Source organism: Pinus tabuliformis, chromosome 4_2 (genome assembly GCF_031772625.1).
Source record: "Pinus tabuliformis cultivar Carrire ecotype Pingquan chromosome 4_2, CPIR1, whole genome shotgun sequence".
Lineage (NCBI taxonomy): Eukaryota > Viridiplantae > Streptophyta > Pinopsida > Pinales > Pinaceae > Pinus > Pinus tabuliformis.
This window is the reverse complement of record NC_142304.1, coordinates 265,367,844-265,391,178: the sequence shown is the minus strand read 5'-3', so window position 1 is coordinate 265,391,178 and position 23,335 is coordinate 265,367,844.

Sequence of the window (23,335 nt, the reverse complement as noted above, 5' to 3'; positions counted from 1 at the left end):
AATTATAGTTATGTTAACCCTGACTTGGTGGATAAGTGTGGCTTGAATAAAGAAGTGCATGCAGAATATTGGTTAGTTCAGTTGGTTACAAGTACCAAGAAGAGAGTTCATCATTGGGTAAGAGCTTGTGCATTTGAGTTGAATGGTATTCCTACTTCAACACATTTGAACGTATTACCATTGGGGTCATATGTTAGGTACCTATAATACTAGTGATTCCCCCATTACTATTGTCATTGTAGTCCTTATTGTTATTATTGTGCCCCTATTGTCCCCATATTGTTATTAGTGTGCCCCATAGAATCCCACTATTGTTATTGTTGTGGCCTTATATTATTATTATTATGTCGGCTTTGATTATATTATGACCCCTTAGACTCCTATATATAGAAAGGAGGTTTAGTCATTTGTATCATCCAATAATTTTTCATTTGTAAAGGATGTTTCCCCCCTTGAAGAGGTTGATTTCTAAGGCATTGATCTATCTTTTCTATCTTTTTGTGAGCTGGTTTCATAACATTTGGTATCAGAGCTTTGGATTCTAGGGTTTCACTGCTCCGAGCAGGTCATCGTGGAATTTTAGCAATAATTTTTTTTTTGCGACATTTCAGAAGTTAAAAAAAAAACCCATTTGAGCCAAAATCACGAAGATACTTGGGTTTGAATTTTAGATCTTGTCTCGCTATATTTTCAAAGATATGATCTAAGGAAGTTAAGGTTTTTGTAGGCTCCAGAATTACATCCCAAATAGGTGACCTTGGGAAAATCGTCATAACTTTCTCTTTGAGTATCAGATTGAATTTTCGTAAGAAGTTACAGAAATAGGACAGAGTTTAGTTTTCTATGCATCATTTTCAGGTTCGAAGGTTGAAACAGTGACAGGTGGCACGTTGTACAAGTTCTCTCTACTGAAAAAGTGTATAATCAGGCCATCTTGGGAGATTGGGAATAACGCTTTCTTGGAGAATCAAATTTCGATCAGATTGGTGGCATTAGAAAGAGGACTCAGAGGAATAGTACAGTTTACAATTCAAGACCTTGGAGTTCTGAAATTGCAGAGATACATCAGATTCAATATCGAGCTCCTACAAAGTAAAAAAGGTGTGTAGTTTTTTTTAAATTTTGCATAAGTTTGGTTTGAAAAATTAGTTTGAATGAATTGAAAGGGCATAGTGAAGCATAATTATCAGTAATTGATGCCCCAAAGGAAGAAAATATAAACACCTACTAAGCAACTTGAAAGCTCTAGCATGACTCATGAAGAAGAGAAAGAAATGCAACATGATATATCAAAATTACGAGACCAAGTGCAACAAAATTCACTCTCACAAAAAGTAACAAAAGCTAAGATGGATGGTTTAAAGAAAGATGTGGAAAGCTAAGATGGATGGCATGAAAGCTAAGATGGATGGCGTGGAAGATAAGATGGATGGTTTAAAGAAAGGCATGGAAGCTAAGATGAATGATGTGGAAGCTAAGATGGATGGTTTAAAGAAAGGCATGGAAGCTAAGATGGAAGGAAAAATGGAAGATTTGAAGACAGATTTGACAAAGTTTCTACAAGAAATGTTTACTAATGGTGAAAAGGTAGTAAAGGAAACTCATGATGAGAACAAAAGAAATGTTAATCTTGATTTCATCTAATGTTGGATTGAAGACCCACCATGTTCCAAAGATCGATATGAGGAAGTTTGATGGAAAGGATCTCGTAACAAGGATACTACAGATGGAGCAATATTTTGATCTCCATAATGTGCAAAACACACAAAAGGTATGCATTGAAACTTTATATTTGGAACCAAATTAGTTTGTATGGTATCGATGGCTTTTCTCTCGTAAACAAATTGTCAATTGGGCAATTTTACGGAAGAAATGATAGCACATTATGAGGATACAAAAAACAACACTTTTTTTAGTCAATTTATAAATCTCAAACAAAAAGGTTCAATGATGGATCATATTGAGGACTTCCAAAAATTGAATATAAGGGTAAAATATATTCCAGAGGATCATAGGATTAATGTGTTCATAGGGACTTTAAAGGATAACATCCAACTGAGGTTCGCCTTTGGGAACCTGATTCATTGGAGAAGACATTCAGGTTGGCAAGAAAAATATAAAGCAAAATTATGGCAACTAGAAAGCCTACCACCCATAACTATAAAGATGGAAGTGTTGTTTCCCCTAGCCTTCCACAACCTACAAGGTTGACACCGCAGCAATTGGAAGAAAAAAGAGAAAAAGGGCTTTGTTATAGTTGTGATAGCTAATACACTAAAGGTCATAAGTGTGCTGAGAAAAATTATTTTACATAGATTGTGAAGAGGAGGAAGAAAACGAACAAGAAACATCAAAAGAAGAGGATATAGACCAGGAACAAAACCTAGATAAAGAAGAAACGAATTCGACCATATCTTGTAATGCATTGGTTGGAATTACCACTCCTCAAACTATCAAGATAGAAGGACATATCAAGAAGAAAAAGGTAATAGTCTTGATTGATTTAGGTAGTGCCCATAATTTTATTCATTGTAAGATAGCCAAGGACTTGAATTGCTTCCTATATCCAGCACTAGAGTGTCAAGTGATGGTTTCAAGTGGAGGAACCATAAATTACTCTGGAAAGTGCCATAATATCAAGCTATCTATGGGAGAATATGTATTGAATAGCCTAATGCTTTCCATTCCAATGGGTGGTGCTAATGTTGTACTAAGAGTCTAATGGCTACAATCCTTGGGTACAATAGCTTTTAATTTTCAAGAACTCTTCATGAAATTTTGTTCGGAAGGAAAGGGAGTTGAATTAAGGGGTATTGCAGGGAAACTAGGAAAGATAATTAGTTCTAAAAAAATGACAAAGCTTCTAAAGAAATAACAACTAGGCGTAATTTCATAATTATGTTCGCTAGAGGTTCCCAGATCAAAATCATCTATTTCTCCAGATCTCCAAAAAGTCTTAGACAATCATTCCAAGGTATTTGAGACTCCCAAAGGCCTACCACCTATTCGTGATCATGATCATGCTATTCATTTGATTCCAAGAAGCGTTCCTCCAAACATCAGGCCTTACAGATACCCCTATTCCCAAAAGAGTGAAATTGTACGTATGGTTGCAGAAATGCTAGAGGCTGGTATAATTCAACCTAGTCAAAGTTCTTTCTCTGCTCCAGTAGTATTGGTGCACAAGAAGGATGGATCATGGCGCATGTGTCCGGATTATACGGAGCTCAACAAGCTCACTAAAGATAAATTTCCAATTCCTGTCATTGATGAATTATTGGATGAATTACATGGATCAATTTACTTCACCAAGTTTTTGTTCAGGATATCATCAAATCAGAAAGAAGACTGAAGGCATTCCAAAAACAACATTTATAACTCATGAGGGTCATTATGAATTTTTGGTCATGCCTTTTGGCCTTACTAATGCACCTTCTACATTTCAAGGTTTGATGAATTCCATTTTCAAACCCTTCCTTAGAAAATTTGTGTTAGTATTTTTTGATGATATACTAATCTACATAAAGTATTGGAAGGATCATGTTCAACATGTTGACAGGGTGCTCAAACTATTGGAGGAGAAACAATTATATGCAAAAACCTCCAAATGTTTCTTTGGAGTACAAGAGGTGGAATATCTAGTTCATATTATATCTCATGAAGGTGTTAAGATAGACCCTAGCAAAATTAAAGCCATTAAGGAATGGAAAATCCCCACATCAATAAAGCATATGTGAGGATTTCTTGGGTTGACATGATATTATCACAAGTTTGTTAAGAATTATGGGAGATAGCAGAACCTCTAACAACATTATTGAAGAAAGATGCATTTTCATTGACTCCTGAAGCAACAAAGGTCTTTGAACATATTAAAGAGGTAATGTGCCAAGCACCGGTATTAGCTACGTCGGACTTCACCAAAACCTTTATTGTGGAATGTGATGCCTTAGGAAATGGAATTGGTGCTGTTTTAATGCAATAAGAAAGACCCATTGCTTTTGAAAGTTGTCCAATCAAAAGAAATTATTTACACAAAACTATTTATGAGAAGGAAATGTTGGCAATATTACATGCACTTAAGAAATGACAACCCTACCTAATGGGAAGACACATCAAGGTAAAAACGGATCATGATAGTCTTAAATACTTCTTAGAACAAAGATTATCTTTAGAAGAGTAACAAAAATGGGTCACAAAGATGTTGGGTTATGACTTTGAAATCATCTACAAAAAAGGGAAGCAAAATGTTGTAGCAGATGCACTCTCAAGAAAGGATGAGGATGTTGAAGCATTGCTTTGCACCATTTCTATTGTCCAACCGTTTCTATTATCCAACCAGATTATCCTAGTACATCTGATACATTTAGCTGGAAAAATGATTTGTTATGGTACAAAGATCACTTATACCTATGTAATAATTCCCAACTTAAACAAAATATTCTTATGGAATTGCACACTTCTCCCTTAGGAGGGCACTTAGGATTTTTAAAAACTTACCACAAGGTTAAGAAGGAATTTTTTTGGGATGGCCTTAAATCGGATATTCAAAAGCTTGTGGCGGAATGTTTGGTTTGCCAACAAAATAAAGTTGAAATAATTAAGACCCCAGGTCTATTACAACCTTTATCCATTCCAAGCCAACGTTGGGAGTAGGTTTCAATGGATTTTATCACAGGTTTACCCAAGTCCGAAGGAAAGAGTGTCATCATGGTGGTAGTTGACAGACTTACCAAGTATGCACACTCTTGTGCATTATCTCATTCATTTAAATCCAATACATTTTTTACTGTATTTATGGAAACAATTCAAAAACTACATGGAAACCCAAAGATTATCGTAAGTGACAGAGATCCAATTTTCACTGGAAATTTTTGGATAGAATTATTTTCTTGTATTAGTACTTAGTTAGCTCATAGCTCATCTTATCATCCTCAATATAATGGGAAAAATGAGATAGTAAAAAAATGTTTGGAAGGATATCTTCGTTGCTTTGTCTTTGATAAATAGACACAATGGGTCAAATGGTTGCCTCTCGCTGAATGGTGGTATAACACTTCCTTCCATACTGTAGTAAAAATGACCCCATTTATGACACTTTATGGATATCATCCACCACACATCACATCATATTTAAGAGAAAATTCTAAGGTTAAAGCAGTGGAAGATCACATCGAGCATCAACAACAAGTTCTCCAACTCTTAAAGGATAAACTCACTTTGGTGCAAAATAAAATGAAACAATAGGCAGATCAACATCGCAGCGAAAGAAGTTTTAATGTAGGTGACTGGGTATTCTTACTGCTACAACCATATAACAAATGTCCCTCAAGCAAGCTAAGAAGGATAATAAATTATCACCAAAGTATTATGGTCCATACAAGGTGTTGCAAAATATTGGTACTATGGCATACAAATTGGAGCTTCCTACAGCTTCCCGAGTGCACCCAGTTTTCCACGTTTCATGTTTAAAGAAGGTTATAGGTGACAAGCTCCCAGTTCAAACAATATTGCTAGAACTTGAAGAGAAAGGAAAAATCATATTGGAACTTGAAGAATTCACAAAAACAAGAACTCGACAGCTACGAAATCGATAAATTTCGGAGTATCTAATCAAGTGGAAGAACTTACTCGCTGAAGATTCCACATGGGAGGATGAGAATTTTATACAGAAGCATCCTGAACTACTCAAGCGTTGAGGAAAACACTTTTTTTGAAGGAGAGGGGCATGTTAGGTCCCTATAATACTAGTGATTCCCCCATTACTATTGTCATTGTAGCCCTTATTTTTATTATTGTGCCCCTATTGTCCCCATATTGTTATTAGTGTGCTCCATAGAAGCCCATTATTGTTATTGTTGTGCCCTTATATTCTTATTGTTATATCAACTTTGATTATATTGTGACCCCTTAGACTCCTATATATAGAAAGGAGGTTTAGTTTACATTTGTATCATCCAAGAATTGTTCATTTGTAAAGGAGGTTTCCCCCTTGAAGATGTTGATTTCTAAGGCGTTGATCTATCTTTCTATCTTTTTGTGAGTTGGTTTCATAACATCGTATAGTATGATTTTGGGTATGGAATGGTTATATATCCATAGGACCAAAGTGGATTGTTATGACAAATCCATTGAGTGCTTGGATGACAATGGGTAGTAGAGAATCTTGCAGGGTAAGAAGAAAGCAACATCAGTTAGGATGGTGATAGCTATGCATGAAAAACAAAATCGCAGAAAAGGGTGTGTTATTTGCAATACACATTTCTAGTGATAAAGGTAAGGAGGATGATGATGCAGAGATATTGAGCTGGTACGCAATCTTACAACAATTTCAGGATGTGTTTCCAACAAAGATATCAAAGTTTTGCCTCATAGTGAAGTGGAATTATCCATTGAGTTGGTACCAGGGGTAGCAAGAGCATCTATGTCACCATATAGGATGAGCACTCTAGAGTTGGTAGAGCTGAAGTTTCATTGAAGGAAATGCTTGACAAGGGATACATTAGGCCAAGTGTATCACCGTGGGTTGCACCGGTCTTGTTTGTGAAGAAGAAAGATGGTACTCTCAGTTTATGCATTGATTACATGCAGTTGAACAAGGTGACCGTCAAGAACAAGTACTTGTTTCCGAGGATTCATGACTTATTTGATTAGTTAAAAGGAGTAGTAGTGTTCTCAAAGATTGATTTGAGATCTGGATATCATCAGGTACAAATCAAGGAAGAGGACATTTTCAAGAAAACTTTACGGACCAGGTATGGGCATTATGAGTTTGTTGTAGTTCCATTTGGTTTGACTAATTCTCCAACTATCTTTATGTCCTTGATGAATAGTGCATTGCATCCTTATCTGGATAAGTTTTTTATTGTATTCATTGGTGACATATTGATATTTTTGAGAATGAGCAAGAGCATGTCAAGCATTTAGCAACATTGTTGAAACTATTGAGACAACATCAGTTGTATGCTAAGCTTAGTCAATGCAAATTCTTTCAGACAAAGGTACATTACTTGGGGCATGTGGTCTCCAAGGAAGGTATAGAAGTAGATATAGGGAAGATAAGAGCTATCATGGAGTGGGTAACTCATAGAAATGTGGATGAGGTAAGATCATTCATGGGGCTAGCACGGTATTATAGGAGGTTCGTTAGGAAATTCTCTCAGATAGCATATCTTATGACATCGTTGTAGAGGAAAGGTAAGAATTTTGAATGGACGAAGGAATGTGCAACAAGTTTTGAGTAGTTAAAGAAGTTGTTGACAAATGCTCCAGTGTTAAAGATTGCAGACCCGAACAAAGAGTTTGTAGTGTGTACATATTCTTGCAAGAGAGGACTTGGTGGAGTCATTATGCAGGAGGAACAAGTAGTATGTTATGAGTTGCAGAAAATGGATGAGCACAAGAAAAACTATCTGACATATGATATTGAGTTGCAAGCGATCATTCACGCGTTGAATATGTGGAGGCACTATATTCTTGGAAGGAGGTTTGTACTAATGAGCAATCATAGTGGGTTGAGATACTTGTTTGACTAGCTGAATCTGAATGCCAGACAAGCTAGATGGTTGGTCATAATCATTGAGTTTGACTTTGAGATCAGGTACATCAAGGGTAAACAGAATAGGGTTGCCGATGCTCTTAGCAAGAAAATACAGGTAAATCACATTGCAACTATGAGTTCTTATGGGACATACTTACAAGATCAAATTTTACAGGAAGGTCAGTAGGATTATAGGTAAAGAGAGCTTATGCACATGTTACAGTGGAGTATAGGTACAGGTGCATGCAGTGGTATAAGTACAAGTGCACAGGATGCAGATTATCATATCTTAGCAGATGGCTTGATCATATTTAGGGATAGAATATATGTGTCAGACAACAGTGAGCTCAAAAATATTATCTTGAGTGAGTTTCATGTGAAACTGTATTCAGGTCACCCAGGCTACCAAAATACATTGACAACAGTAAATAAGTTTTATTATTGGCCGAATCTGAAGAAGGATGTGGCAGAGTTTGTGGCTAGATGTTTGGACTGTCAATAGGTAAAGGAAGAGTGTAGGAATCCAGGTGGACTACTACAACTGATTCTGATTCCAAAATGGAAATGGGAGGTCATTTCCATGGATTTCATTATAGGTTTGCTGAGGAAATCTAGACAACATGATTCCATCATGGTTGTGGTGGACAGGTTGACTAAGGTAGCACACTTAATTCTAGTGAAGACTACATATTCAGCTAGTGATGTGGCACAGGTGTTCCAAAGAGGATTGTGTCAGACAAGGATGAAAATTTCACTTCCAAGTTTTGGAAGGAGTTGTTTGCAAGTTTAGGTACAGAATTGGCCTTCAGTACAACTTATCATCTGCAAACAGATGGATAGACAAAGAGGTTCAATAGGATATTAAAGGATATGTTGAGGATGTATGTGATGCATTGACAGAGGAAATGGGAGCAGTACCTTCCGTTGGTTGAGTTCACTTACAATAATGGTTACCACGAATCACTAAGGATGAGTCCATTTGAGGTATCGTATGGTTGAAGTTGTAATACTCCCATCAGTCGGAGTGATCTAGTTAACAGGGGATTGATTAGACCAGACATGTTAGTAGAAATGGAATAGGAAATGTAGGTATTCAAGAAGAATCTAAAGGCAACACAAGAGAGGTATAAAATTTACGCAGATTAGAACAATTTGTTTAAGGAGTTTTAGGTTGGGGAATAGGTGTACTTGCGCATCAAGCCAAAGAAGAGCTCAGTGCGGATTGGATCGTGTTCCAAGCTGGCATCTTAGTTTTGTGGACCTTTCAATATTCTTGAAAGGATTGGGTCAATAGCCTATCGGCTTGCACTACCACCGACAATGAAATTCCATGATGTTTTCCATGTGTCATTACTTAAGAAGTATGTTAAAGATGTTGATCTTATGATTGACTGGTCTGTATTGCAGCTAGAGCCAGATGGATAATTCCAGTTGGAACTTCAGCGTATATTGCAGAGAAAGGTGCTCATGCTCTAGAACTGAGAAATCAAGTAGATTAAAGTGCAGTGGAAGTTGTTTCGGCCCGATGAAGCTACATGGGAGATGGCGGATCAGATGCAGGCTATGTATCCTTCTTTATTTGTTGGTTGATAAAATTTCCTTGATATATGTTTTATGTGATGTTTTGGTATATGTACATATGTATATGGATGTAAATACTGCCATGAGTTGTGTTATAATGATACAATAAGCGGTATGGGTGTCATGTCATTATGGTTGTTATGTTATTATGTTGTCATGGTGGTTTGCTTCTTAGCAAATTGATCATTGTAAACAATGAAACGAGCTAAGTTATAAAACTCCATGGAGAGTAAGTTTTTCTTTCTATAGTCTTGTTGGTTATAGGTGTCATTGATATAAATTCTCTCTCTCTAGATAGTACATTATCAGTCAATAAATTTGGTTTACCATGTGATAAATTAAGATCAATAATGAATTGAATTGTGTTGACTAAAATAAATGAAATAATATCATTTTCAATTTTGAGATAATCTAAATTAACACTTATATATATAATTAATTTAAATTTACATAGAACACTATTAGTGTAAAAATAAGTCTTCCCTCTATTTTTTTTTTAGATTTTTGATGACCCGCATAACATTATTGGTTTGTAAACGAGATTTTCCTCATATCATTTTCATTTTATGTTAAATTATTGTATAAATATGTTACAACACTATTGGTATGACAACAAGGTTTCCCTTTTATCCCTATCTTTTTAAATTAGATTAATGTATAAATGTGTTAGTGAAGTGGCTTATCCAAATTTAAGGGTTGAATGAAATGCATTATTCAAATTCAAGAGTTCAATGAAATGTTTCAAGAGTTCAATGAAATGTTTCCATAATGGTGTAGGATATTATCCTCATGTAATATATCATTGATGGTTATTAAAAGAAATTGGGATATACTTAACTACCTTTATGAGTTTTATGGATAATATAGAAGTCAACATAAAAGGGAATAATGTTATGGATTTCAATGTTTGGTAAATAATAATTATTTAATATTAATAATTGTTATAATCAATGAAAAAAATAGATATTACTACATTTTATATTTATTATTTATTCAATTATGCAATATGTGTTATTGGTTTTTTTTGAATTAATTTAGAATATTTTTATTTTATTTTATTTGAAAATGAAATATTTTTATTCATTTTTATTTTGAAGATGTTAAATTTAAAATGGTTTTTTATAATGTTATAAATATTTATTTTTATTATATAGATGTAAAATTTAATTTATTAGATTTTTAAAAATATAAAAATATAAAAGTTATATATTGAAAAAGATTTCATTTTTATTTTAATTTTTTTTTTTTTTTTATTATGGATTAATCATTAAATTTAATGAAGGGAAAACATTTGACGTTTTTTTTAAAGAGAAAAAATGATTTCTCAATTTCCATAATTTTTTAAATATTTGTTCAAATTTTATAAATAAAATTATTTTACTTTGAAATTTCCAAAATTTTATAAAAGTTATATAAAACTCTTAGGAAATTGTTTTTCTCAAATAAAAAAATTAGAAACCATTTTACACTTTGCATATAATTACGAACTAGTAAGATTCATTAAAAAAAAAAATCTACACTTAAAATAATTTTTCATTTTCTAATTTTTTTCCAATATATTAGATCTACGAGATTAGTCTATCATTTACCCATTTATTACAAAGAAATTATTTCACATTGATATATGGACTTCTTTATCTAAATAATTTTTGGTTTTGGTAACTAGAGATATCTTTTTCTTACACTTTAATATTCCATGCACTTATCCAAGTGCAACTATTGAAATTTTACACATAAAAAGAGTATAGCTTTTATACACAATTTTGACTCAAATGTTAATAATCACATACTATCTATTATCTCAACCTTTGACCTTGAGCATAATCCTATACCATCTAGTATCTCTACCTTTTATCTTTGAGAAAAAGATATAACCATTAATAAATTTTGGAGGAGATTTACAAACCATATATGAGTTCTAGTAGGATTTTAGAAATAAAATAGTACTTTGAGCATAATCCTATACCATCATCTAGTATCTTTACCTTTGATCTTGGGAATAATAAATTATGGACGAGATTTACAAACCATATATGAATTCTAGTAATATTTTAGAAAAAATACTATTTATTTGAAACAAAAATACCATTTATCAGAAACTTCATCACTATTGTATATTTATTTCTTAATTGGGAATAGTCCTATCATTACTTTATACTTGTTTTAACATATTTGAAATAAATGATGGAAATGACATGAAATTCCTTAAATAATTATAAAATATATATAAATAACTATAAAGTTATAGGTATTGATGGATTTTTTTTTTTTAAGAATTTAATAAAAAATGATATTACATATATATACATTAAATGTTTTTTTCAATCATGGGACTTGGTAACTCATTCGAGATATTCAGGCTAAGTATATGATTAAACCTAAAGTATATTTAAAAGTACACAAACTAGATATACCAATAAATTGTGACTTAGCAAGAGTTATGGCATCTCAAGGCATAGCCAAGTGGACCTCTATCCCAAGGGGGTATATACTCTTCTAGTAGAGAAAAATTTAGGAATGTGATATTTAACATAGAGCTAATAAAAGAAAGTGGATATTCTATTCAATATCCATTTTAAGATAGACAAATTCATGGAGAAGTATACAAACTCTATAAATAATTCCTTACTAAACAAAGTCATTAGGTGATTTTTTCTCATTACATTATTTACATTGTAAAATATTTATTTACATTGTAAAATATTTATGACTAATATTTCTTATATTGGGTAAATATTTACACTATTAATTTTATTTTATGTTTTATATATATATATATATATATATATATATATATATATTGCAATTTACTTCTCATATGAGCGTTTATCATTATAATCTTACATGTGCAAATTTGAAAGGAAATTATGAATAGGGTTTGGATAGAATGGACATTGTTACGAATAATATTATGAAATATAAAATTTCAAAAAACACCATAACACAACTTCCAATCGAAGGGATGATGGAAACATTGTTTAATCAGATAAAACCAATGTAATGCATGAATATAACAAATGTATCAAATCTATATTAAATTCCATAAAAATAAGTATTCATAAGTTGAAAAAATGCATGTAAAAAAACTCAATTTATGAAAAGGCATGTAACTACAAAGCATATAATATATTATGACAAGAAATAAAAGAATCCTATAATATATTAGGGTAAGAAATAAAGAAATATTACTCAAAAAAATATATTAATATCTTCTTAAGTCAAATATACATGCCTTTGCTTATGAATTAACTTCCAAACATGACATGAAATATAATAAAAGACACACAAACACTTTAAAAGCTACAATGCTATCATTAAATAGTCAATGTCAATAAAAAAGTGATATATATATAGATAACCAAAAATTAAGATGCATTTCTAACTATATATTTGAACATTTAATTGTCTCTCATATAGTGTGGTATTCTTCATAAGATGTATTAAAGTTAACAAAATTAAAAATGTATAAATTGGAAAAACATATGTAACTACAATTGCTATATATAATAACTCATAATGTGAAAAAATACTTTTAATCATAATTCATATAATATATTATTGTGATGAATAAGAAAACATGAGTTTATATATATATATATATATATATATATTAGTAACTCAATCTTTACGATAACTGTAAAAGTCAAATATATAGATATTTTGCATATTGAATATTATTGAGTGGAGAGGCTCATTTTAATAATAATAATAATAATATCCATTTTTAAGGTCACAACCAAACCAGACACCAAATTGGTGTATGAGACCCCCTTATTTGTGGGACAAGGGACCCACCTCCGCCCACCGATTTCACTGTTAAGTCTACGAAGGCATACATACTCTACCCCCCTCTGGTTTTGAACTTGTGACCTCTTAGGAGGAAACACATGCTTTTACATCCTAATGTGAAGGGATGTGCTTTGTCCATGCCTTTTTAAAATAAAAATAAAAATAAAACATCCATTATAAATAGAAAAATAATGTCCACTATAATTTAAAAAAAATTGAATATATTGTAAAGTAATTAGAAGTAAAAGAATGTGTGAATTAGATTTTTAAATTTTATACTTTTCAAAAATATTTTATTAAAAATTTTAAATAAAGTATTTAAAGATCTTTGTTAACTAATTTATATTGATATGAACTTCATATATATCTATATATAGAAAAAATTAAGTTTTTATGGTTACACTTTTTTATTTGGTCTTATATATACTCTATTTAGCATTAAAAAATATCATTTAAAAAATGAAAAATAACACATTGTATTTTACATTCTAAAAAAATTGGATGTGAAGAAATTTGATCCCTCTCTACTTATGTTAGATCCGTACTTAAGATAGATCTATGCATGTAGATAACAAAGCTAATACATTCACTATTAAAGATATAATTACACTGACACATATGACTATGACGGTTGTCAGCTGACACATATTTGTAATATATGTATAAAAAGAAAAAGAAGGCCCATGATGCTCTTATAGGAAACTAGTCTCATCCATTAAAAAAAAATTACACTGGAAATGTCTTTTTTTGAAATTGGTCATACTAGATATTATTTACTTTTTTCATCTTCTTTTCACATCTATCCATTTGCTATCTTGTCCATTAAAACACATATATTAAAAATTTATTGGAATTGAAATAAATCACTTGTTATTGCTGTGAACCAAATTGTTTTCAAATACAACACTTAAACACAACTAAATCCATAACCCAGGGAAAAACTCCTCGAGAATTGCCATTCATTCAGTATACAATCCACTGTAATCTTTTAAGAAAGTCGTGGTATCAAAATGGGATTTAAAAAAGATGAAATTGGAAAACTATTACAACGTGTAGGGAGGCAATTCGTCAATGAAGATCAACGCAGTCCCCTGTCCTTCGATAATAACGCAGTCTATGTTTTATGGAGTGGGACGTGTGCAATGCAATTTGAGAGGGAAGCGTAGGTGGGAATTTCAGATGCATTTACTATAAGAAACAAATACAACCACTTTATTTTAGGCGGTTGGGATGGTTCATTAATGATCTCTCCATTTTGGTGCGGGAATTTTACATGTATTTGAATATAAGAAATAAATACAACCATCTTATTCTAGGTGGTGGGGATGGTTCATTAATGATCTCTCTACTTCGGTTTGAAGAGTGATATACAGGATATGTTGTTCTCTATTGACGCAATGATGATGTAATAGATATCCGTTTCTTTGTAGGGGTCGCACCCTTTAAAAAAAAAAAAATCTCTTACAAATTTTGGAGTGTTATGCACTCCATATGGGAATTTAAAAAAAAAAAAAACTCTTACAAATTTTGGAGTGTTATGCACTCCACATGGGAATTTCAAAAAAAAAAAAAAAAATCTCTTACAAATTTTGGAGTGTTATGCACTCCACATGGGAATTTCAAATTTGTTTTTTTATGGTAAAGTCTCCAAACTTGATGATAGATATTTGTTTTACATGTTGGAAATTTCAAGAGAGTTTTAAATTGATAGATAGAAATATTCAAATTATTAACTATTTTGTTTTTTTTTTTTTATCATTAATATTAAAGAAATCTATTTAGATAAAGAGGTTCTAAAAATAAAAATTTGAAAAATCTCTTTTGGCCTCTATAAGATCTACTTTCTCATTTTAACATGGTATCGGAGAGGGCTTAGCAACATGTAGAGTCCACATTTAGAGTGTAGATAGTTTGAGTGGACGGCTCTTATAGTTTGTCTATAGTATTGTTGTCCATCACTTAGATATTTTGTCTTGCTTGCTTAGAAATATTTACTTAAAAGGCCATTTATGTTGTTTTCCACCACTATAATTTAGTGTGGAATGGTTGGATTTTTGTTGTTGAAATGTCCTCAATGGAAAACCAAGAATAAAATCAAAGAGACAAAGTGAGAAGTGTTTTTGATAGCTTTGAGGTGGTGAAACGAAATGAGAAAATGTTTAAACGAGAGACATGTTGGAGGATCTTTGGATTGAAAAAAATGTCATTTTTTTCATGTCTTTCGAGGATGGTGAGAGTGGGTTGTAAAATATGTTGGATAAGTTTTCTCATAGGAGAAATATGTCGAGCCAAGTTCAAATCGTAAAGGGGTGTGACCTCATAGCAAGGTTGCAAGCCTAAATCATGCTCGACGTTGGAGCTTCCAAGAAATAACAACACATTGAAGCCCTATAGCTTGAATGAAAGTATCATAGATTCTCATACAAGTGAATCAATTTGGTCACGTAGGGATTCAAGCAAGCACTATGCTTTAGCAATTTTGGGAAAGCTTACAAGGGAGTCTAGCCACACATCAAAGCTGTGATCCCATGTTCTCACCCATCCTTAATCATGAGAAATAGTAGTAACAGGATGGGTATCAACATGGTAAAGACAATTGTGTTCAAGGTGATGTTGAGGGCATCTATGAGTGTCAACAAATCCATGTTGAGGATCTTGATGGAATCATCACATGGCAGAGTGGATACATATGACAATGGTGATGAATGAATATATATATATATATATATATATATATCAGCATAGATCCAGCAGGGGACGTAAGTTTGAATGCCATATTTTATAGAGGAGAGCATGTGATTTTTTTTAATTATGTTAGAGGAGGTCATGTAAGGGAAATGTTGCTACCAAGACTAGTAGTCAAGATAGAAGCTATCGTTAAGACGAATGCAAGAACTTGTAGTGAAGGATCTAGCTTCATAGATTCTTTCCTTGTTAATCTCAAAGGAATAGTTTTGACAAATTCCTTTCAAGGAAAGGACCAACTATTAACAAGAAGTTTGTTGAACTCCATAAGTAGTTGACAAAGGAATTTGATCAATGGTGTGGAGTTGGTTAAGGGATTCCATGGAGCATCCAATTGATTTCCACCAAGAGAGAAAAATTAAAAAAATATGGACATTCATTTTTGTTTCTCCATAACAAAGGTCTAATCTTGAACTGAACTACAAGAATTTCAAGATCAAGAGGTGATGCCCTAGGTTAAACTATGCAATAACAATTGTGGCTGGAAGAATGACAAAGTGAATTCCCCATGAAACTTATTGGTTGTGGTAGTTTCTGTTGTGAATATAATTTACAACTTGGAAAAAGGACACCCTTAATCGTTTGATTATAGGTAATGCCTTACAATTCATCATGCACACAAGTTATGTGGCTTATGAATTTAAGTGCTTAGTTTGGCTTTGCGTGAGTGGATAGAGGATGTGGGAATGGAATGTAGATTTGGTGAGGTGATGAAGGTCAATGGGAACATTGTGGAGCCTGGTAAGAAGCTAGAAGTAGACCCACATTTGCAAATTTTATTGTCCCATTTAGTTGCTATGAAACTAATTAAGTCACCATTCTAACTATTTCTTGAAAGAGAGATCGTGCATTTCATTTGACCAAATCCTGTGTGTGAGTGAAGTTATGGAAGTGTTTCATATTTACTAAAAATAAGTAATCTCTATTGAGGCTAGATAACCTTATATGAAATAATAGGTTTTATTAAAGTTAGTTATCATGACAAATCACATGGGAAATTAAAGATGTCAATGTGAATAAGACACTAAAGATTTAAAGGTCAATCATGTGAGAGAACAAGTTATTGGCGATTCCATGATGTTAGCTACACAAGAGGGCTAAATTCAAGGTGGAATTAAATCAATGTAAATGACCCCAATGAATGATTTGGGATACAATGTTTCTCAGTGGAAAAATCAAAGTTGCAATAGTGAAAATAGTGGAAAAATCATGATCTGAAATGGAAATAATGTCAATTTTAATAAACATGGAGTTTATGCCACAAGTCATTCGAAAACACAGAATTCAAACCAGGAACTTCTAAAAGCTATGACTCATCAGATCATACTTACAATTCCAAAAAATAAACCTTATGAAAATCACTTCATTGTCCAACTTGCTTAAAAATAGATTTAACTGTAAAGCTAACATGATAGAAAAACACAAGTCATGAATTCCTATAGTTGGATATCTTAAACCAAAGATGATCTTCCCAAATCTTCCATTCCTTCGGTGCATCTTTGCACCTTTAGGGGCACTGAAGGCATCCTTTTTTGATTAATTCATTGTCTACAACCGTCTTCCCTTTTGTTTTCCATCGTATAGTTGTCACTACTACTTTGGCTTTCCATTGTTGATTAGTCAAACAACTATCAAGGGATGCTACGAAAATCCAATTTTGAATGAAGTCATGGCTTGCCCTTTTATTTTCCACCATGCAGTTTTCACTACTACTTTGGTTTTCCACCATACAGTTTTCATTACTACTTTGGTTTTCCACCGTTGACTTGTCCGAGCTTCTGATGCCGCCTAACTTCATATTTTGACAGCCACCATGAACAAATTCATAATATAATGAAATGTAAATAAAGGTTGTTAGAGTTCGTCGGTTCGATTCAGTAAGGATGAAATATGATAAAGATATTGATGTTATCTCCTCATGGGGATGTCCAATAGTCCTGGACCGACGAGACACTAATCCTCCTGCTTTCCCTCTTGTATGATATATATTCAGTTGACTTGGATAATTCATTCCATTTTGTTGGATTCCCCTTTCATTTACTTATAATATATTATTATTATAATATAAATGTATATTGTTTATCTAACATTTAATTGGTTTTGTTGCTATAATATATTATGTATGAGATTCCCAATCAAATATGAGAGAGAGAGAGAGAGAGAGAGAGAGAGAGAGAGAGATAGAAAGTTGCACATCCAATCCCTCTTTTCCACCAAATTTGTGAAACTAGTCATTTTCCAATATTTGGTATATTTCATATAATCTTATTTATGGTGAAATAATGGAGGTTGTGCCATTTATTCTCCAAACCTATCCTAAAAGAGAGCTATCAGCCTCCATAGAGGATTAGGACGAGTAGGAATGTGGGAGTTTTCAATTTGATCTAATTTTACATAACTGGTACAATATTTAATGGATTTTCTCTCAATTCAGTTGTCGAATTTGTAGAGGTTGAGATATTGACTCTATACATTTTATTGATGCTTTAATATTTTGAGTTTATCTTAACGCGTAGCTTTATGTATTTATATACAATTATTTGTTGAATATAATACTCAACACATATTTGGTGTGTGTGTAAAAACAATGTCTACTCTCCCAGTTCTCTAGGTGATATCAGTGTTGAAATGGATAGTTTGCTTGGTGTGCCAATATTAAATGGGTAGCTTGTATTTTGTGTCTCAGCTAATAGTTCACAATATTATAAAAAAACATATTAGTAGGTTGGTTTGCAATGAGGTGGTATTGTAGAGAAAGCAACACTGAGACAAAATAAGGAAGTAAATGGATAAATTTATAAAGCATAATCTACATAAATATGTCCAAGGATTATCAAGTTGAACCCCAATTTCCAAAGCATGTGACCTACAATAATTGGTCATGACCCTCACACATTTCGAAACTCCATTAGCTTAAATTCCATGATCTGAAGAAGGAAATTTTGTAGTGTATAGTCAATAATCTTCTTTTGTACCAAAAGATGCAGACATAACAAGAAACTAAGATCCAATCAAGTCCAATTTGACAGACACGCCATAAATATTAGACTAAAATGAGAATAAATGTTGTGAGAGAAGACATCTTTCCAAATTTTTGGTGATTTAACATGATGTCAAACTAATAAAAAAAACAAGTTTGAAGACATTGAGTGTAGATTTGTCTGCCTCCCCAAAATCTAACGTATTTTTGACTAGGCATAAACAAGATATCATGACCAAAAATGGAAATAACGTCAATTTTAATAAACATGGATTTTATGCCACAAGTCATTCGAAAACACATGATTCAAACCAAGAACTTCCAAAAGCCTCAATGTTTACTTTGACTCATAAGCTCATACCTATAATTCCAAAAAAACAACCTTCTACAAATCACTTCAGTGTCCAACTTTCTTAAAAATAGATTTAATTATAAAGGTAACATGATAGAAAAACACAAATCATGAATTCCTATAATTGGTTATGTTAAACCAAAGATGATATTCCCCTAATCTTCCATTCCTTTGGTGTATCTTTGCACCTTTAGGGGAAATTGCTAGTAGATATCCTTTTACACAAGTTATAACAAAAAATTGTTAATAACCTCCTTGTAAGCAAAGTCACAAGTTCAGTGAATTTTAAAATAGAAATTCAAAACTTTGCCGAACCTTAAACCAAATGGAATTTGTTCATTTCAATTTGCCCCAGAATTCAGGGTTCAGTTAAGGTTTTTGTTTTTACAAACCTATGCTCGAAACACCACTCGCATTCCCCTTCGATTTCTTCTTGAAGCCTTTGTTGGCATCATGACTCGTAATTTTGTAAGCTGATAAGTGGTGAGAGGGGGTAATATAGATATATATAGTTGGCGATTATCTTCTCACTTCTCCAACCGCATCACGAGGAGCTTCATATCGACTCCAATTCTGTTTAATAGAAAATCAATGAACTTCACTATTAAAGTAGAAGATGCGGAAATAAATGATAAAGTTTCATACAACCATGATCTCAATTTATCTCAAGAATTTTTTATAATCGTCATTTATATATATATATATATATATATATATATATATATATATATATATATATATATATATATATATAATTAATATATTTATAAAATTAATTTATAAAAATTTATCATTTTATTTTTTATATTTATAAAATTATATAATAGATATTAAAATTATCTTAATCACATATCTATTAAACGTGGAGAGGTAACAAATTTCGATACAAACCTCTCAATGATTGATAAATTTGGGGTTAAGATGGATTTATGTTGGTTTTTATATGCATAGATACCATATCTAAGTTAGATCCATCTCTCTCTCTCTCTCTCTCTCTCTCTCTCTCTCTCTCTCTCTCTTCCTTCCCACTCTACTCTCTCCTACTCTCTATCCATTTCTCCCTTGTCACCCTCTCTCTCTCCACCTTTCTCTCTTTATGTATTTTTCCTTCCCTCCCTCTCTCCACCCGTCCAACTCCATCTCTCTCTCCCTCCATATCTCCTTGTATCTCTCAAGTATTCTCTATTTTTCTTCCTCTCTCTCCATTTCTCTCCCTGCTCCCTCTCTCTCTTCTCCCCATAATTCTCTCTCTCTCTCTGCCCTACAACTTTGTCACTATCTCCCTCCCTGGCTCCTCTCTCTCCCCTTCTCTCCCTCTCTCTCTCTCTTTCCCTTCTCTCCCTATATCTCTCTCCCTTCTTCTCTCTGTCTTCCCTCCTCTCCTCTCTCACTCACTCTCTCTCCATCTCTCCCTTTTCACTCCCTCTCTCTCTCCACTTCTATCTCACTATGTCTTTTTTCTTCCCTATTTATTTCTTCCCCTCCAACTCCATTTCTTTCTCCCTCCCTCTCTCCTTATTTCTCATGCCCTATCTCTCCCTTTCTCTCCCACCTCCCTGTGTCTCTTCCCCATATCTCTCCCTATCTCTCTCTACCCTCCAACTCTATTGTTATCTCCCTCCCTCTCTCCCCCTCTCTCCCTCCCTTTCTCATCCCTCCATGTCTTTCTCCCTCTCTATTTCCTTTCTCTCTCCCTCTCTCGATCCCCTTGATATGAATTGGATCACTATATTGTTTTTCATCCATATCGATGCATTTGGAGTGGAAATAATGGAGGAATCATCTCATGGGACCATTTTACCGGAAGGACCCCATTTAACAAAACATGGTCTGAAACCTTCAGGGAGAATTTTGAGGAATCAAATGAAATTTTTTTGGGAGCAAAAATTTATCCATCCAGTGTGGCACAATCTTATGATATTCTACACATGCAGACCTTTCCAATGACGCAAGAAGTGTGTCAATCAGATTCTGTATGCAAAATTTATACCACTCAAAAGTTCACCTTCCTGTTTTCACACCTATAGTTCGAGAGGATGTCGTGTCAGCCCCCATTATTTATCAAAAAGGGGCTAGCCACATGTTTGTGATGTAAAATAATCTAGAAGATTATTTTTTGTGAATCTAGTTAAGAGTTTATGCAGTCAAAATTAATCACTAGTAGGCTATCAGGCTGTGTTATAACCGGGCCACTAGGAGGAAGAGGCATTCCATTCTTTCGAGAGAATTTTGTTCCATAGGTGAGCAAAGATAGCCAGGAGAGATAGGAGGTAAAGAACATAGAGAGGATCTGTGCATTGTAGTAGCCCACGAGCCACATGCATTACTTATTTGTACCTACAACCATAGTTCTAGATAGAGAAAGAGAGCGAAGTAGCATCACCTTCCAGCTGGGTTTTCTCCTAAAAGGGTTTCCTAGAGAGCATATATTTTGTCTTGTGTGTGTAAGGCTTATTTTTTCGTCGTCTACTTTTTTTTATTCGCATTTATGCACTAATTACAGTTAAATCCACAGATCTTAAAGTTTAATAAATTGTAATAGCATAGAATTTTCAGTGTTAATATAATATTATTAGATCTGTTGTGATGAACTGTCCAATGGAATATCTACAATAGTTTACGGATCATTTGGTATCAAAAAAGGTTTCTTTGGTTTTTTTGTGGAGATTGCGGGGATCTAGATCAATGGGGCCAAAAATCATAAAACCCTAATTCATGGGAGACAAATCTGTAAACGAACCTCGTGATATTGCAGAGGTGAGGTTTTCGTGGCTCGAACAACAAGTCACAGATATAAACTGCAATGTAAACCTCCTCATGGAGGCCCTAAGAAATAAGCTAGGGATATTTGGAGAAGATGGGGGTTCAAATGCAGAGGACAAATCAGAAGGTGGATTGGGAAATTGGGAAGACATAGAGAACCAACCACAGAAAGAACCCAGAAAAGATCAACCCATTTTGAGTGTTGTGAACCAATCCGTGTTAAAAATGGAAGCAAAAGTTGATATCAAGTTGTACAATGGTGAGATTGACGCTATGAAGATGAACCCCTGGTTACAACAACTGGAAGTTTATTTTAGCTTCCATTAGATTGAGGAAGGGCAAAAGACCTCATTTGCGCAACTAAAATTAGAAGGCCATGCACTGACTTGGTGGGAGAACCACACAAAAACCCTGAGGTTGGAGGGACTACCTCCAATGACTAAGTGGGAGGATTTCAAAACCATCATTAAGTCATAGTTTTATCCTATTGGGTGTGTGGAGGACCAGTGGATCCAATGGCATTACTTCAAGAAAAAGTCGGGCCAAAATGTGCAGGAGTACACTACAAAATTCAAAAAGATGGCTATAATGTTGGGTATCTCTCTAAAGAACCCAGATGTACTCCTCAAGTATTTGGGGGGTCTGCACTCCCATCTACGTGAGAAAGTGATGTTGTTAAAGCCCAAATTGGTGGACAAGGCTTGTGTATAGGAAAAATACCTGGAGAACATAGGCATGAAAAGAGCGCAATCAAGTGGATCGAAGCAAAAGGAGAAACAAGAAGCTTCTAAGTAGGGGAAGAAGAAGAAAAAAAGGGGAAAGATAGAAAGATGCAGCCACAACAGACGAGTGCAAAGATCCTATCAACCATTGCAACCACTACAACATTGATGGCCATATAAAGGAGAAGTGTTGGAAGTTGCATCCAGAGATAAACCCGTAGAACAAGAAGAAAAATAATAAGAAGAAGAATCTCATGGCCACAAATTCGAGCAACCAAGTTGAAGGAAACTCAGATGTGGATGAGAAGATCGTATGTACATCAGTGCAAAAGGAGGTGAATCTGAGTAGCCTTCAGCAACATGAAGAGATAAATGACCAAACTCTTCCATATAAGTTACATGTCATTTTGTCGCATTAGGAAAATGACCATCGGTTTGGATCTTTCACTATCCATAAATGTGTTCCAAAGCATTCCCTTGTAAAGTTAGAATCCAAAGTGTCCCAACGAAAGTGAAATTCTCGGATCCCATGGCTCAAAGCCTTGTTTTTGGCTTCCTATGCAGTTCCCTAGTCAATCTTTGCACATAGGCAGAAAATTCCATTAGAAACTGTGCATAAGTGCACTCTGTCTTACATTGTGGCCCGCGAATATGACTTAACAAATGTAAAAAAAAGAAAATTAAGTCTTGAAGCAATGTTATTCCAAATAGCAAGCTTTGAGTGGGTTCCTATTCAGCCTTGATCCCTCCCCTCATGGAGCTACTCCCTCTTTTTGTGGAACTCCTATCCCACCATTAGTGGATCTCATCCCTTGGAAAATGGATCCCAAACTTCCCACTCTTGGCCTATAAAGCTAACACAGGCC